This window comes from Camelus dromedarius, chromosome 29 (assembly GCF_036321535.1).
Source record: "Camelus dromedarius isolate mCamDro1 chromosome 29, mCamDro1.pat, whole genome shotgun sequence".
In the NCBI taxonomy this organism is placed as follows: domain Eukaryota; kingdom Metazoa; phylum Chordata; class Mammalia; order Artiodactyla; family Camelidae; genus Camelus; species Camelus dromedarius.
In genome coordinates this window covers 11885608-11904398 of record NC_087464.1, presented here as the reverse complement: position 1 = coordinate 11904398, position 18791 = coordinate 11885608, and the positions used below count along the sequence as shown (strand labels likewise).

At 48.6% G+C, this 18791-nt stretch overlaps 1 long non-coding RNA gene across 3 annotated transcripts in view; it reads right to left on the bottom strand.

The window, feature by feature from the left end:
• FAM174B (family with sequence similarity 174 member B) overlaps positions 1–18791 on the bottom strand; it is a 31075-nt gene that overhangs the window by 5489 nt on the left and 6795 nt on the right. The window contains exons 2-3 of one of the 3 annotated variants that reach the window (XR_004132924.2): positions 6822–6953; positions 997–1102 (exon numbers count right to left, since the gene is read on the bottom strand). This is a non-coding gene — a long non-coding RNA (family with sequence similarity 174 member B). The remainder of the gene's footprint in view (positions 1–996; positions 1103–6821; positions 6954–18791) is intronic. The other 2 variants (XR_010378256.1, XR_010378257.1) reach the window with 2 other exon arrangements.

The window sequence follows — 18791 nt, the reverse complement described above, 5'->3', positions numbered from 1 at the left end:
CAAGCTGCCAGGCACGGCCCCGGGGGGGGGCACAGCGGACACCTCATCCGTTTCTGCTTATATTCCCTCCGGAAGCGCTGTCCACAAGAGGGTGGGAGGCGGGCATTTCTACAACGCACATCGGCATCCCCCATGGGCCACATCTTTTTCAAACTTCAGACACAGAGGAACAGGGCCCTCCCCTCCTGGGGGGGACCAGGGCTGGCAGGAGGGGCGTGTCTCCCAGCAGCTAAACTTTGGGCCACGCTTGTCACACTTTCCGGTGCCGCTCACCAGACAAACAGGAGGAAGAGCCAGCATCTGACTTGCTTTGGGGAACGCCTCGAGGGTGTCACAGAGGTCTCGGGTGATCAACTGGGGATGTACAGAGGCCCAAAACATCAGCCACAGCTGCACGCTAGGCCAACCAAGCTCAAAACACATGCAGCTGGAATGCAAACGCCTTTTGAAATATGGAACCATTTCAAAACCCCAGGGTTCTCTGCTTGCCACTTAGCCATCATTTCTCTTCTAATTAGGCTTTTTAAGTATTGAGCTGGAGACTCATTCCTGAAGACTCTTTTCCCTCCCCACCTCTGGCCCCAAACATAACCTCATGCGTTATAACATCGCAGCTGCGTGGGAGCCGAGGAGGAGGGCTGTCTGTCCGCCGAGACCTTGCCCTGCCTGCCTTCTCTCCACCCTGCTTCCTGCCTGGCTGACGCACACAGGCTCGAAGTCAGGAGATGTCATCGGAGAATGGCCCGTGTGATACGAGGCCGGTTACTGCCTTACTGCTCAGGTGCCAAAAATGTGATTTTCCTCTTTGCACTCACTCAAAAAAACAATCCAAGGTCATGATTCAGCTGCACCCGATTTAAATGTAGCCTGTTTCCCAGGGGAACCACAAAATGTAGTTGCGTTGTGTCTAAACAGGAAACAACGAGTACCTGTGAGCAAATTATCATGTGCAGGCAGAGAAGTTCCCCAAAACACTAAACCCAACATAAAACTGGCCTTAAAATGTTTGTTCTTTCGGACGCATTGACCTGAGAAGCTGTTCATGATACGCTGTTTAGGTGGGATAAAGTTCCAAAGCAGACTCTGCAACGTGGTCCTAGTTCTGTAAGAAAAGAAAATTGCACACACAGACTCACACACACTCTAGTGGTTATTGTTAAGTCATGAGATCAAAGGTAATTTCATTTCCCCTTTTTCTTATCTGTAATTTCTATACCATACATGGCATCTGAACTAAGAAAAGTGATCGCTCGCTCTTTCTAAATGGTCAGCTGTCTCTGGGCCCGAGGACCAGCATGGTCTTGTGCCCAGTGCCTCACCCCCAAGTCCGCTCACATTCTCACATACAGCACAGACTTCCCACGTGAACTACTTGAAGTCAGTCCTTCACCACAAACAAGGAGGCAGGACAGAGCCTGGTAGTGAGAAGGAAAGCCTGTAGGAGGCAGCTGAAGTAGGTAAGTTTACAGAATAAATGCTTACACCAGAAAAGAAGGCTGAAGAAAGACACTCACGGACATAGAAAACAAACTGCAGTACCCAGGGCGGAAAGGGGCAGAGACGGATAGACTAGGAGTTTGGGATTAATAGATACACATTACTCTATATAAGATAGATAAACAACAAAGTCCTACTGTACAGCACAGGGAACTATATTCAATACCTTGTAATGGAAAAGAATCTAGAAAAAACTTTTTTTAATTTTTAAAATGGCTGAAAAAGAATGAGCTGAACATCCAATGGAAGAAGTTAGTGAGCAAGAACAGAACGCACAGAAGAACAGAAGAAGAGAAAGAAACCAGGAGGGAGAGAAGCAGAAATCAACTAAAACTGAAAATGATAATATAATAGCTGGTTCTTGGTGTAGGAGAATAAAATTAAACTTGCAGCAAGACTGATCAAGAAACAGGAGAAAAGGCAAACATAATCAATATTGAGAATGAAAAGAGGACCATGATTACACATGACAAAGATTAAAAAGGATGATAATAAGAGAATGCTGTGAACAACTTTAGGACAATACATTTGAACACTTAGATGAAAGGAACAAAATGCCAGAAGAATATAACCCATCAAAACTGACCCAAGAAGAACTAGACAAAGACCAAACAGTCCTATGACTATTCAAAGAATTGGGCATCAGTAGCTTTCTCCAGTCTTCAAACAAAGCAAGCACCAGGGCCCAGCCAGTTTTAGCACATTCCCCTACAACACTTAGGAAACAAATCATTCTCATCTGATACTAACTATTCCAGAGAAAAGGAAAATGAGGAACACATCCCAACTTGTTTTTATGAAGTTAGTAAAAGTTTCACCAAAGCCTGACAAGGATATTACAAAATAGGAAAACGCCAAACCAGCAGTCTCAGTTAGGAAGAGAGACAAGAAAGTTCTAAGCCAAAGAGCACACTGAATGTAGCAATGTGTGTAAAAAGTAACATGACCCTGACCAAGCTGGTCTTATCCCAGTAATGCAAAGTTGGTTTAATATTAGGGAAAAAAAAAATCAATGATATAACAATATAATTTTACCCCCTTAACAGATTGAAGGAAAAAGCATAATATTCTCAATAAGGCTAGAAAAAGCATTTAATAAACCTTGACATTAGCAAACTAGGAATAGAAGGCAGCTTCCTGGGGGGATGGGGGGGATATACAAAACCCCATATTAAACACTCCTCTTAATGTCAATATTGAAAGCATGACCTTTAAGAGCAAGAACAAGATGGAATGCCTATTCTCATCTCTTCTATTTAACAATGACTTAGAGGCCAAGAGGCCAAGGGTGAGTATAAAAAGGCTAAAAAAAAAAGAAAAGAAAAAGAGAGAGATAAAATGTTGAAGGACTTGAGGGGAGGAGAGGCACTCTGATTAGTCTCAAGTGATATATCTACAGCAAAAAAACCCACAGAATCCACATTCATACTATTAGAATTCATAAGAGTTTAATGAGGTTGCTGGATTTTTAAAAATCCGTATTTTTTTTTAAAAAATCAACTGCATTTCTAGACTGCAAACAAAAAGTGAGAAAATTCGATTTTCAAAAAGATACCAGATCAAGGTCATGAATTGTGTGGCAGGAGTTTGCCATAGAACCCGTGTTTGAAGCTGTCCCCACAGTGACAGCAGAGAGAAGTTAGCAGCTGCCCCAGAAGCAGAAAAAGCAGAAACACAAGCATGGAGCTTGATCCTGTGGGACACAGGGGTTCATTAAGGCGGATGGTCTGGGAGGAAAGACTAACAGGAATGGACTTGTCGTGTCCTGAGTTTCTGCCCAGATTGGGGGTGGAGGAGAGGCCCAGAGGTGCCTGAGGAACCTTAAGCGATTCCTGTATTAAAAATGACCACTTGTGAAGGGGCCAACTGAAATGCTCCAGAGCACTGCAACAGACCGCCAGCAAACTCAGACTTTGAAAAAGCAAAAGTGTGATCTGCTACCTTAACACCTACCAAGTGGTTCAAAGTAATCATTTGCCTTTGGAAGCAAATTGACTCTGTTGAGGAGGTATCTGCACCCCAATGTTCACAGTAGCATTATTTACAATAGCCAAGACACGGAAACTACCTAAGTGTCCACCAACAGACAAATAAAAAAAGAGATTGTGGTACACACGTGCGCACTCACACACACACACACACACACTGCACACACACGTATACACAATGTATACTCTTCAGCATACAATAGAAGGGAATCCTGCCATTTGCAATGACATGGATGGACCACGAGGGCATTATGCTAAGCGAAATAAGTCAGACTGAGAAAGACAAATACTGTGTGATCTCACTTACGTGTGAAAACTGAAAAACCAAACTCATAGAAAAAGAGATCAGATTTGCAGTTATCAGACATAGCGGGTAAAGGGTGGGGGAATTGGGCGGCAAAAGGTACAAACTTCCAGTTAAGAGATAAATAAGTCCTGGGGATGTACTATACAACATGATGACTACAGCTAACACTGCTAATTGGTATTTTTTTTGTAAATGGTGATCATTTCACAATATATGTATGTCATTACACTGTATACCTTAAACTTTCACAGTGCTGTATGTCAGTTACATCTCAATTGCAATAAAATTGAAAAAAATTAATTTTTAAGTTGTTTGCCTTTGGGTGAGTTTCATAGCCAGCAGCAATGCTAATACAGCACTGTCAGCCTAGAAAAGGCAACTGCTCCATTATCTGAAGAACTGAGACATGCTGTGGCCGTTTCTTAACCTGCCCGTGGTTTCCGTAAGTACCTTCTCTTCATCACACCAGAGATGACATCCACCCTGAAGTCTTTAGACCACAATGATACTTGTATCCAGGTACACTAGAGGGGATCCCTTTTCCACCTTACACTCAAGGAAGAGCCTGCAGATAGAATTTCTGGACAGACTGATCATTATATTTCTTTGCTTAGGGTCTTTTCTGATGTAGTCAAGTCTGAGGCCACCACAAAAGTGTCTCCGTCTCTCAGAGCCCCCATGGAGTTAGCTCAGTCACCAAATATGGACAAGATTCTATTCTGTGGCTCAGAATCGAAACAGTCCATTGATCCACTTAAGCCATCAAGGGCTCCCTACTGTACAATAACTCCAGGTCTGCAGGATGCAGGAGAACCTTTCCATCATGACTAATAATGAGGACATCACTGTCTTCACATTTTATTTCTGTGCCTTGAATGTGAGACGGACAAAATGGCTTAGCAATAAAATCAGCGTAATCACTTTCTTATGCACATAGTATTTTGCAGTAGGATGCATAATACTAAGTGGTTTTTTTTTTGTTATTTTTTGTTGAAGTATAGTTGATTTACAATGTTAATTTCAAGTGTAAAACAAGGCGATTCAGTTATACATACACATACCTATATATTTTCTCAGATTCTTTTCCATTACAGCTGATTACAAGAAACTGACTACAGTTCCCTATGCTATACAGTAAGTCCTTGTTGTTTACCTAGCTTATATGCAGTAATGTGTATCTATTAATCCCAAAGTGTGTTTTCATTCTCCTCAAAGGGGGCTGCTCTCTACCTAAAATGCAAATTATAGCTAATGGTTTATTGCCCCACTCTATCTACAACCAATCCACGTTTTAATGTTGTGCGTTCTTCATAAAATTCAGGTATAATTCATTAACAAACTCTATTTCCAATATCAGCATATATGTAAACATGATAATACAGTCATTTTTTAGGCAGTATAAATAGTATTTATACTATGAATATATATGTCAAAATGTAAAACACCTGGGAATACATATAACAAAAATATATAGCACATTTTTGGAGGAATTTTTGAAAGACATTTTTAAAAAATAGCTTAAAAAGGCGGGGAGGGTATAGCTCAGTGGTAGAGTGCATGCTTAGCATGCATGAGGTCCTGGATTCAATTCCTAGTACCTCCATCAATAATAAACAAACAAATAAATATGTACATACATACATACAAACCTAGGTGCCCCCTCAAAAACATAAAATTGAAAAAAAATTTTAAATAGCTAAAAAAAACAGAAAGGCATCCCATGTTCATGGATGGAAAGAGTCAACATAGAGGGGCTGATTCTCTTTAAATTGACCTACAGAATCAATGCAGTTCTGATCAAAGTCCCAAACACTGTTTTCCTGATCCTGACAACTCATCTATAGCCAAGAATACCCAACGCTGTGCCGGAAAAGGACAGGTCAGGTGAGGTACGGAAGATCTCCCCTCTCAGGAACAAAAAGCCGTGCATGATGTTCATCTCACAGGTCCACTTGATTGCATCATACTGTGGCCAGAAATTTGGTCAAACATTCTTCCAGATGTGTCTGGCAGGGTGGTTGGGCTGAGATTAACTACTGTCTGGGTCAGCCGAGTAAAGCAGACTGCCCTCCCCAGCATGGGTGGGCCTCATCCAGTGCACTGGGGGCCTGCAGAGAACACAAAGTGGACTGGGGGGAATGCGCCCTCTCGGCCAGACTGTGCTCAAGCTGGGACATCAGTCTTCTTCTGCACTTGCACTGGGACTCACATCGTCGGCTCTCTTGGTTCTCAGGCTTTCAGACTTGGAGCTTTATGATAAATCTCTTTCTGTATGTAGTTATGTCTCCTATTGGTTCTGTTTCTCCTTAGAACCTTGAGGAGAATCTCTGGATTGGGTCCAGCCTGGATTTGTCTCTCACCTTTGCTATGGATAACTGAGACCTTGGGCAAGCAATGGCCCCTCTCTGGGCCTCCAAGCCCCCTTCTCTTAGCTACGTTCACCCCCACCTCTTACGCTGAGAATCTCACATATCCGAAGTAGTGCATCCCAAAAGGGGCCAAAAGCCAAACTACAATCCTGAAGTCACAAAGTCATTCTGACTTTCCTCTAAGCTACATGACAGAAACACGTGTGCCTTTGGAATTCAGCAATAAACTCCATCCAAGGAGTTACCCCCTCCCCATGCCCTCAGCTACCAGCTAAGCAAGGCTGAAAGAGAAGTTTCCATTCACGTGCACGATTAGTGGCACACACGTGTGCTTAGATTCCCCACAGCCAGCGCATGACAAGCTTGTTGCGTGAAATTCAGCCCTCCTTTCGCTCACATCAAGCTGACTTCTCAAGCGTTCGCATTGGAAAAGAGTTGAGAACAAGCATTTCTCTGCAAGCATTTCCCTGCTGGCTTTCTGGGCGCCGTGCATTCCAGGAAGGGATCAGAGCAGTTCCCCCCATAAGCAGAAGGCCCCACGGTCAGACACGCAGCCCAAGAACAAGAATACATGCCTGGCTGCTCGGTTTTTTCAAAGGTGAACCGCCCCACCCTCCCAAGCCACTGAGCCCAGGAGGAAGGCACTATCTCACCCCGTACCTGTATTTGATGTCAAATACTGTGGAGTCCTCATCCTCGTCATCCTCTTCGTTCAGCGGAGCCATTTCCACTCGCTCGGCCGGAGTGGTGATGATGTCATACTTGCGGGTCTTCTTCAACCTCTTCCCCGACCTGGAAAAGGGGAAGCACATTCCTGAGGACCTAGCGATGCCCGCTGAGGTGAGCCACGCTGCTGCCCCCAGCCCGGCTCCCAGGACATCTGGCAAACACCCCAGCACCTCCACTTCCGGCCATGGGACCTTGGGCGGGTTCCTGACCTCACCAACCCTCCTGGTCCTCACCCACAAAGCAAAGAAGATTACACCTGCCCTGAGCACTGCAGAATCCAGTAATCAAGATGTATAACACCCAAGTGCAATATTTTTAAAAGGCAAAATTAGTGCAAAGAAAATCTACCATGAGTACAAGATCAAAACATTCAGTGAGAAGGGGGTCCAGCCCTGCCTGTGTGCAGGCACGATCGATGCACCTCGTCCCCTTATTCCCCGGCCCCCTGGCCCTCGTCCCAGCCCTGCTGTGTCAGCGGGTCACTGCTCCAAGCACAGGCAGTACAGTCGGGGCCATATGCACGGCCCCACAGGCCCACCAGGCGGGATTAGAACCCAGGCTTAGCCACTCTCTACCTGTGCAATCATGCACAAGTCAGGTACTCTCCCTAAGCCTCAATTTCCTCATAAACAAAATGGGATACAAAGAGTATCTGTCCCTCACAGGCGAGGGAGGATTAAATGAGATGATGCATTTAACAAGCTTGCACACAGCAGACTGTTGGCCAAAATTACTGTTAGTAAAAACAATCAACAAATAGGAGTTAAGCGTGATACAGCCTCTCTTGTATGACAAGGAGTTGTAAATATGAGCCAGTATTGTTTCCATCCTGAGGATTTATGAGAATAGGGAGTTACAACACTACACTTTTACCTCTGGGCGGTAGCTGCTCACTAGGGGCCACAAGGAAAGTGCTGAGCAAGCCTTTCGGTCCCCAGCATCAGACCCCTCTGCACAGAGGATGCAGGATTTGCCAGGGCGCGGCTGAAAGTTTATGACGCCACCAGGAACAATACTGCTATTATGACTATTGATGCTCTTTGCATTTATCTCTCCACTATCTTGAACTTTTCCCTAACTACCTTGTATTCTCTGATGTCCCTCCTTTTAAAAAAAAAAAAATATTTGAAACTGTCCATGAGAAACCAGCCAAACCCAAAAGAATCATAAATGGGGGCACTGAATTACCATATGCTCTGAACGTGCTCCCTGCAGACTGTAAGCTGTACCGGGATGGAGGCCACATCAAAGGTGCATGCGGGATCTCTCTGTCCTCAGAGCACAGAAACTCTTCAATAAGTTTGCAAAATAATGAAAACAGAGGTTCACCTTCAAGTTTTCTAAGAATTTCTTAGCAACAGCAACTTGCTCTTTTCTTATCTAGTACGATTTACCAAAAACATGATTTATGAAAAGATCATTTACATAGAGAATATATGTATTTATCCATATCTTTGGCATAAAGGAACCTATACCACTGTAGTACCTGCTCCTTGTGGTTCTTTGGGTAGAGACTTTGGGAGACCAGCTATAAAGGACAGAAACCAGTTATATGGAGAAACCAGTTATAAAGCTGGGTGATCCCCCAGCCTCATTACAAATCAATTTATCCTCCCCGCTTTTATCATAGGCACACACACACACACACACACAGGGGTGGGTGTGAAACTGCATGGATTTCAAACACAATGAAGGACAGTGCAAACATTAAGCCAGGTGGTTAAGAGGTAAGAGGGGCAAAGTGGAGGGAAAACAGTACTTGGGGAACAGGCTTTGTGCAGGACTGTCATAAGCTAACCTTATAAACATCACTGGCCCCAGATTCTCACCATCAACAGATTCTTGTTTTCTCTCCCCTCCCCCCAAAGGAATAAAATAGATCTTTATGTTCTGCCCTCGATGATTTACAATCCCTGACCAATTCAATCTCCAATATCGGATGGGGGAAATTTAAGCCCGTATGCCACAAACAACCCAAGATAAAGCCACAAGGAAAGCCACTCATCCCCAAGAGTAGGGTCCCGCCCTGGATCTACAGACGCACACAACACACCCTTCTCAGGAAGTCCACTATCTCTGCCCTGACGATGCACAGCTGTTGGGATGAAGCACCTGGCTTTGCAAAGGAGATGGACTCGCCCTTCTGTTAACCGTGCCAAGTGCCAGGGCTGCCCATCCCCAACACACATTTGAGTGAGCATCTGGAACACAAGAATAGGAGACGTCCTATGAACCCGAGGGCTTGAGGAAGCTCTTGTAGGTGTCCAAAGAGACTGGCGCCCAGATGGTTTCTGGCTGAAGAGTCACAGTTGTTTGCAACTGTTTTTCAAATACCATGAGGCCTGGAAAATGCAAAATCTGATTGGAAAATCTCATTCTGCACTTGGAACTTGAAACCTCGCTCAGTCATTGGCCCTTGAGCAGGACTGACTGCTGACGCTGGGAGAAGGGCCTGGAAGGCACTGACTTCAGCCCTCCTTCAGAGGAGTGGATGCTCATCACCCATCAAATCACCTTCCTTCTTCCTGATTGCTTATGGAGTCTCATGGTGAGAAAATTAACCGATTGAAATTAAAATAAGATCCTTGAACACTTACCTGTGGGAGAAGCTGGAACACAACCCAGCCTCTAAAACATCACAGCCGACCTGCTTTAATGCCAGTCATCCCAACCATGTCACCTCAGGAAATAATTTTAAACTCCAACATTCCACCAAAGGTGTGATGGTTCATTTTAGGTGTCGACTTGACTGGGCCATGAAGTACCCAGACATCTGGTCAAGCATTATGTCTGGATGTGTCTGTGAGAGTGTTTCTGGATAAGATTAACAACGGAATGTAGACTGAGTAAAGCAGAGTGTCATCTCCAGTGCAGGTGGGCCTCACCCAATCAGTTGAAGGCCAGAATAGAACAGAAAGACTGACCTCCCACAAGTAAGAGAGAATGCTTCCTGCCTGACTGCTTTTGAGTTGGGGCATCATTCTTTTTTTTTTTTTTTTAACTTCTGCCTTCAAACTCAGACTGAAATCTTAGCTCCTCTTGGACCTCTAGCCTGCTGGCCATGGGACTGGAACTTACACCACTGGTTCTCCTGGGTCTCCAGCTTGCCCACACACCCTGCAGAACTTGGGACTTTTCAACCTCCACAATCACATGAACCAATTATAATACACACGCACACGCACACGCACACGCGCACACACACACTCACACCCTGTGGGTTCCATTGCTCTGCACAACACTGCCTAATCCAAAAGGCAATTAGCAAGAACTCTCATGCATGCACCAAACGCCAGTTCTGACACAGTGAGCTGAAGAGATTACAGTGCAAACAATCAGCTCTCTGAGACACAACCCCCTTCACAGAAAAGGAGTAACTTCTGCTGTTTCTCTACCAGGCGTGTTCATAAGGGAAAACCAGGACTTGTGCGAAGCTGAAAGAGACTTAGGCTGGTCCGTGGCAGAAGCTGACTGGCCGTGTTGATTGGCGCCCCGTGGGCTGGCGGGCAGGAGGAGACCCACAACGTATGAATGGAGTCGGGTGGGGTGGGATGCGGGGGACTCACATATTTCTCACAGGAAAAGGTGAGCTCTTCCTTTACTAGTTGTGTGCGAGTCAGAAGCAGGAAATGTATGACCAGGGTCAGTTGGCATTTCCCGCAGACCCTCAGATTCCTGAGCCTCACCGTCCTGGGGTCAGAGAACGGGCCATCCTGCCTCGGGGATGGAGATGTGAGAAAAGGGAAAAACAGGTTTGCTCAAAGCCCAGATAACCTCACCGAGTCCTGCTGTCTCTTCTGCGTGTGGATGTTCTAACACATCTTTTCTGACCAGTAATAGTCCACAAGAGCTGAGCTCTTCCTAGAAGCTAATCAAGCAATTCACACATACGACTGCATGTAAAACGTATAAGTCACCCTGTAAGGCAGTGCTGTTACCTCTGGGTTACCGAAGAGGAAACTGAGGCTCAAAGAGGCTGACATCCCCACGGCCAAGGACCACAGGCTGTCCCGCGCACAAACCTCCCCAGGGGTCACTTCGTTGCCAGCCAAGAGGCAAGGTGCCAGCTCCTCACTCACTCCCACTGCAAGCCCCACGCTCTGCCACCAGACTCTGCTCCCATTTGACTTTAACATTAAGAAACTCTTTGCTTTCGTTATAAGTTTTCTGGAACATGTCGCCTAACACAGCTCATGTGTTCCTAATTCAAACTGATCTGGGCACACTTCTCATAAGGCACCTTTCTCATGGTGACTGCCTCGGGACAGGTGTTGTTCTGGAGCAGGCCAGCATCCATCTACTGCCTCTTTAGGGCACCTGTATCCTCAGTGAACCCCCTCCACCCTGGTCCCTGTGGGTGAGGAGGCCTGACCACTGGCCACACCCCCAGTTCCAGGAGGCACTTAAGCCTGAGTCAATCCGTGTATTGCAACCTTCAGGCCACAGCTGGGTGGCCGGGGGGAGGGGGGGTAACTAATGGGAGCCAGTGACCTTTGCTAGGAGGGCAGAAAGAGGGGCAGTAAATCACGCAGGTGAGAGTTGCCTTGCCGCCTTCCAGAAACAGAAAATAGAGCCAAGATGGTAGAGGACAGACTGGAGGGAGAGAGACCAAGTTCCAAATTTGCTATGAAGCCAGCTCTCCTTGACTGCAACAACACTGTCACCAAAGCCAGTCTGGGCAGGGTGTTCTGTCTCACACACACACACACGAAAGAATCCTGCCACAGGGTCTTGGAGGAACGAAGGCATCCCTGTAATAAGAAACACCATCTTGGGATTTTCCCAAATTTTAATCACAAACCTTCCATGTGTAAGTCTAATTTTCCCATTTTGCCAAACCATTTAAACCCCGAGGACTCATCCCTGTTTCTGCTTCTAGAAACAAAGAACCGTATATACTCAGTGCCTCAGTGACAGTGTTGTGAGAGTGTCTGCTCAGGGCTACCTGTAAACAGGTTTTCCAAGAAGACAGACATCCTGGTGACTCTTGCCACAGGGCTGTTCATGAGCCCCCCCGGCCTGAGGGAAAAGCCAAGGGCTACGCGGCCACAGAGACTGAAGTCGCCTGAGTCTCCCCAGGAGGCAGTGGGTCAGACCCGGGGACACAGCTTGAGAAGTAGCACCTGGCTTTAGACAGAGCCCGGGTTTAGGGTCAGCCTGGGGTTGCAGCTCAAAATTCTTTCACCCTGAAATGCAATCCTAAAGCCAGATGGTTTGTTTACCTGGTATTTCTACTTCCAGACCTGCTCCCTTGCCTACCCAGGGGGTAGATGGAGGCAGCAGGCAGGAGGGCAGCTTGCCAAAACTGTCACAGTGCTCCCCGGCCAATGAGGAGATTCAGGGGCAGGAAGGCAAAAGATGTGGCTGGCCCACCCTCAACAGTCGGCCCCTGTGCTGCACTTTTTCTTTGCTGGTACAAGATCCCGCCAAGCCAGGCAGCTTCCAGGAAGAGACGGCAAATGATGGTTTTAAGTAGATGCCCACATGGTGCTTCGCAGGGCCCAGCAAGACCGGAGAAGGTCTACAAGAGAAAAAGGAGCCTTCCACTGGAGCCGAGACACACAATGCTAACAAGACAGAGCAGCAGCTCAAAATTCTTTCACTATGAAATGTAATCCTAAAGCCAGAGGGTTTGTTTACTCAAAGGCCCTCTGCAGCAGGTCAGAAACGGGTTTCCCAGTGCGCCCCGGTGCACGGCTCAGGGAGACACGAAGGCTGGGGAGCGGGACACGGAGCCCAGAGGACCCACTTGGAGAGAGGCCTGCCCTCCCCGCCCTCTTCCGCACAGGGACACAAAACAACACAAACCCGGACGGGTCAGTCTGATGTCAGAAGTTCAGTGTGAGGATGCACTGGTCAGATCCATAGGCCGCCGTTCAGACATGAGATTCTGATCTCAGCCCTGCAATTCCTCTGTCTGTGAGCCTCAGAGCAGGTCACTCACCCTGAACATGAATTTTGTATCCACGTCTCCTGCCTGCCAGGTGCAGCTGGGGTGCCAGTGGCAGATCTCACGGTTTCTCCCTGCCCCACCGCTGCAAGGGGCCACAGCATTCCCGTTCCCCGACCAGGCCTCCCAGGACACCCCAGACAGGCCAGGTTCCCCCTTCTTCAGAATCCCGTGATCTCTGTTCACAGGCTTCGTGTGACTGTGAAACACGGGTGGCCCTCCTGCATCATGGCTCCACTGGGGTGTCGGCGACAGCAGCCAGCACCGTGGGCAGCCCTCAGTGCCAGGCACTGCAGTCTCACGGCAGCCCCAGCCCGTGACGCTTCGTGAGTCAAGGACACAGAAGCCAGGAGGCGCTGAGGAGCCAAGTGGACTCCCAGCCGGGTCCACCTCACTCCAGAACCCGGGCTCTTCGCATCCCAACGAGAGGGCAGGACGCCCGCCTCAGACACCTGCTCGCCCCACGCCCTCGGAGTGGACACTCACTGGGTCCCTCTCAGGCCACTAGAAGTCCAACTACAGGTCATCCTGGTTGCCAGCCACCTCCTGCCACCACCAAAAGCAACCAAGAGAAGACTGCGCCCACAGAAAGAGGGCACGCCAGGCTCTGGGCGGGCAAGTTTCAACCTCCAGTCAGGCCATGCCTCCTAAATCAGTCTACAAAATGAACAATATCCAACAAAACACCAATAGATTTTTTGCTGGGGAATCTAGACAAGGTGATTCCAAAGTTCAGAGAGGAGAAGGGCAGAAAGAACCGCCGGGAAAATTCTGGGGAGGAGGAGTGATAAGGAGAAACTGACCCCACGTGGGGTTTACCCGAGCCTGGGGCGGGGAGGAAGTAGGCAGTGGCTGACAGTGGGTTCTGGTGTCTTTCTGGAGTGACGAGAAACTTCCATCCTTGGTGAGGTGATGGCGCACAATTCCGTGAAAGCGCTAAAAACCATGAGCTGGACACTCCAAATGGACAGATTGCACGGTATGTGAATTATATCTTACAAAGCTGTCATTAAAAACAGGGAAAGATTTATAGATATATTTATATAGGTATCTGTCTAAATCACATTTGTTTCTCCACTTATAAAGTCTCTCTGGAAAGAGTCACAAGAAATTGACAGCATCTGGGGAAGGAAGCTGGGTGGCCAAGGGACAGGGGTAAGAAGGCGGTTGTTCACTTCGCACTCTGGCTCCTCAAATTTCAAACCATGTGAGTATATGAGCTATTTTTAAAACAGTAATAAACAAGTAAATACATAAATAAAATTCAAAGATCATAAGAGAACATTCTAAATGGACCAAGTGTGTCAGGCCTGCCTCTCGGGCAGCAGACCCTCATCCGGGAGAGGCCCAGGGGTGACTCTGTCCCACCCAGAGGCCTCCTGCTCACCTGGTGACTTCAGGAGCCAAACCCAGCACCTCAGGCCTTCCCTCCACCCTAGCTGTTTTCTCTCTGAAGCGCATTAACATAGCTCAAGGACCAGCTTTCTGCTGAAACCACACGACTCGTCCCACAGGGCACGTTACCTTTGACATTTAGAAAATTAAGTAGATGAAAATGGAATGTGGGGTAGAGGCCGAATCACGCAGCTGCTGGGAGGCAGATGCCGTGGCTTTATGCCCAGACAAAGCCTGTGCTCTGAGGACAGAGGCCTCCCGTGTTTTTAACCTCTGATCTTTACCGAGCAACTTCTTCCTCAAAGCATGACACACTCGAGCCTTCCCTAGAAAACCAAGCAAACCTGGAGAAAGAACGTGACCCGCAAAACCCACTTTCCAGCCCCACCAGGTAGGGAAGCAGGTGCCCAAGAGGCAGTGACAACAGCACTGTGTTCCCCGAGAAGGGGCGATGACCTGAGACTGGCCCCGGGCTCAGAGGCAAACCCAAGGCCGGTGACCAGGGAACAATTCCCAAGAACCAGCCTCCTCCCTTTCCTGCCTTGGCACGGCTCCCGCACTCCTCCCATCACCTTCCTTCCAAAGCAACTTAAACAAGCCCAGTGCCATTGGAATCTGAATCGCATCTCGCTCTGCTCCACGTGAGCAACTTGAGACTCAGTTACATGAGACAAAAGCATTTCCTCCAGCGCAGCAAGAGCTTCAAGATCTCAGGCAGCCCCGCTCGAACAGGGCTACGGCCAAGCCCTCCTGGATGCAGGTGCTCGAGACCCACCCAGGTATGTCAGAGCAGGCAGATAACCAGGTATGAGAAGAGAAAGGGGGACGCTGGGCAAAAAGGAGGGGCATGGGGCCAAATGCAGGAAACCCTACATCATGTAAACACCAGGGTTCCCTGTGCAAGAAAGAAAATCAGGACCCTCCAGGCTGATAAGTGGTCACACGTTTTGGGTCACAAGCAGCCTAGAGGCCAACAAAGAAAGGTGGGAAGAGGCAGGAATCTCCAGTGCCCGAATGTAACCTTTTGCTCATTATGCCCTCATTTCAATAAAATTAGCTTTGCAGATTAGAAGTACCCATCATGCGCCGATGCCATGACACTTCTGACCCAGACTAAACAAGGACAAAAATCCCTCCTCCCTTCAGGAAGGTGGAGTTGGGGTGAAAATCAGGAAATATGACCCCAAACCCTTTCCTCCCCAATGAATATTCCACCCAGTCATTTTCACACTTTATGTAACCAGCTTGTCAAAGAAACTCGGTGCCTCTGCTCACCTGAGCCTGTCCACTCTCCATCCCTTAATACATCCCCACTTTACTTTCTTAACCTCCGTGTCTCATCTTGTGAATTCTTTCTGCAGCGAGACAAGAGCCTAATGTCCGGTAACAGGGACACGGGCTGCGGCACCTGCCCCCTGCCCCAGGGGCTGCCCCTCCCCACCGGGCCGGGCCCTCTGCTCCAGGACCAGCATCCAGGCAAGCGCAGTGACTCGAAGCACCACATCAGAACTCAAATGCCCGAGAGCCCACAGGCACGGGAAACCAGGGAAGCGAGCCTGGTGCGACGTGGACACAAGAGCAAACCCGGTCACCAACAGCAGCCAAAGCTGGGACTTCGGGTCAGGAAGACGTGGCACTCACACACCCAGACGAGGTGGGACGGCGGCTACCCCGCTCCCACCCGTGACTCCCACTCATTGCACAGGCCCTGCGCTTCTCAAGTCCCGTCTGGACTTTGATGGGAAGACTCCCAGTTTAAAGTGTTCTCAGCTATCTCAGTTGTTAAAAACACTGCAGATCAAAACAAAACAAAACAAAACAAACAAACACATCCATGGGCCTTCAGTCTGCAGCCTGTTTCCCGGCCGTGGTTTATTTGGTCGTGGGTGCCAAGCATGAGTGACACTGAGTAATTCAGCTAAAACCACGAGCCTAGAGAGATGGAATGACGTACGGTCAACCGAGGTCTTCCTTCCACCTGTTCACCAGCAGTTCAGCCACGATTAGGGGGTGCTGGTCATTATCTATACAACCAAGCTGCTCCTCTCCCCTCCTGGGGACCGTCCCCTCCAGATTAACAAAATGAAACCATTGTTGACTGAGCCCAATGCCGGAACCCAGCACCCAACACATCATGCTCCGGGTTTACACTTCACATAGGATCACACAACACCGGCCCGACAACCCCAACCAGCTCCATTACAGGTCAGGGTTCCTCTTCATAACACTACAGGTCTATGCCTCCATCCGCTCCCCACCCTTGTTTCTCCTTCCTTCCCTCAGTCCCCGAGGGTCAGATCCAACCCTCATTCCTCCAAGACAGAAATAAGCACAACCCAGGGTTGACCTGTTTAGGGAGCCCCATGAGATACGGCAACAGCACATGCCCCCAGACCTGTTCCTCCAGCTCCCAAGTGTGTTTGCAGAGGGTTGGGCCCACTTCACCTGTATGTGCGGAGCCAGGAGAGGGAAGCCAGGCTGAAAGCGAGGCAGGAAGCCTCTAGGGACAGCTCTGCTGGTTCAAGGGCAGCAGCAAGATGACCCAGAGGGACTCAACCACAGCCTGGAAGTTCTGGAGTCACTGTGCTTTGGGACACACGTCACAAGTGACCCTTTCAGCATCTACTTGTCCCTGCCACGTGGTAGGGGAGGCAGGAACGTCAGTCCTTGCCACCACCACCCCCACTTCAGGGACGGTCACTTCTCAACAGAACTCCCCACCTCTCCACCTCAAGCCAAGATGACCAGCCACATGGTTGGCGCTTCGGTGAGCAAGTCGCACCTGTATGTCACCCTCTCTCTCACCTAGCCTTCTCCCCTGCCGGACCATCCCCTTCCCCACACCCGCCTCTCCAGGCCCTTCAGTCATCCTGACACTTTCCTCTTCCTCCGCCTCCACTCGAACCTCCTGCTCTCCCTACTGGTCCTTCCACGGGTCTCCCCCAACTCCCAGCCGCGTTCCCCCAGGCAGCCACATCACTATACCCCCATTCACTCTGCAAATACGTATTAAGCACCTAAAAGGGGTCAGGATGACTAAAGCAGCCCTTTCATGATTTCACTCCTGTATTCAAATCCTCCCTTTGCTCCTCTGACCCACTACAAATCCCAAAGTCCTCTGGCTGGAATTCCTGTCTTCCAAAACGCCATGGAGGCAACAGAAAATGGCGTGGGGTTGGGGAGGGGTGGATGGCAGACAGTGGATCAGAAATCATACACTGCCCTTCACCAGCCACAAGGCACGTCATTACTCTGCACCTTGACTGACTCATCTGTACAATGGGATTCCGACAGTGCACTTGTCACAGGGGATGAACAAACACGTACAAAATGCTTAGCACAGAGTCCAGTACACAGTGAGGGCTTTGCAAAAATTAGTTGCTATTATTATTGTTGTTGTCATCATGATTTCCAAGTGACCGTGTTCACAAACCCTCCCCACATCAAATCCTGCGTGGCCAGCTGGTCCTGGGAGAAACTCCTCCTCCCACTCCAGCAGGTCCTAGTCCTCCTCCTCCTCCCCCCGGGCCTTCCCTGACCACTCTGTCTCCTGCCAAAGTCCTCCTTTGTGGCTTATTGAGTGCTGCTTTTGATACACGACTCCCCTGCAGAATTGGCCGTGTTCCCCATGGCACCCTCCAGGCTCCCAGTGGGTCTCACTACATACACTGGGAAGACCACTCCGTCCACGCTCCTCACCACGGCCCCCTCCTCTGCTCCTCACCTGCCAGTGAGAGGGGGCTGCCTGCTCCCTGTGCCCTCAGGAAAATAAATATCAACTCTGGGCTCCTGGCAGATCGCCTTAGATTAAGTACAGGTTTTTAAAGTGAAACCATGACAACATGTTCTAATTCACGGCCCCAGGATTTCCCTTTGAGAAGAGTTAGAACCAAAACACCAGTGGTAAAACTAAAATTCCAGACACCACCCACAAAGCCTTCTCTGATTAAATCTGGGAGAGTTTCCCTCCTGGGCACTGGAGACCCCCACCCGACCCTAGATATGAATCAAAGCCTCCAGACGCAATGACCTGCACCCCACCCTAGAAGGGCCTATGTTTGCAAAGCTCCCAGACACAATGAGTATGTGGGCATGAGAGGTTACAGGCAAAGCCAGGTAAGCCAGAGGGCTCGGGGTTCAATTAAAGAGGGATTTCCCTCCCTCTGCAATTTAATAGAAGGAATCAGGGGCAGATCCCAGGTCCCATAGGCCTGTTCATAAGGGCAGTCATGAGGCACCGGGGGAATTCAGTAGTGGGGGGGTCCTGCATGCGGCCCTATGTGCCCAGGGAGGCTCACGCGGGCTGAAGACTCACCAATTTCATTTTTTAAAGACTCAGAAGCAGCTGCACCTGCCTGATTATCTTGGCCATATGGCTGTAGCCTTATTTACAGGCAGAAGCAAGACCCAAAAAGGTTGGGTGTAAATTACATCTGTTTTCAAGATTGTTTTTTAAAATACAAGAGGACACTTGGATGCTTAAAGGGGAGACAGGCACTCGAGAGACCCGATCTCATTCTAAACATCCCAACAGCCCTCGGAAGCTGATACTTTAA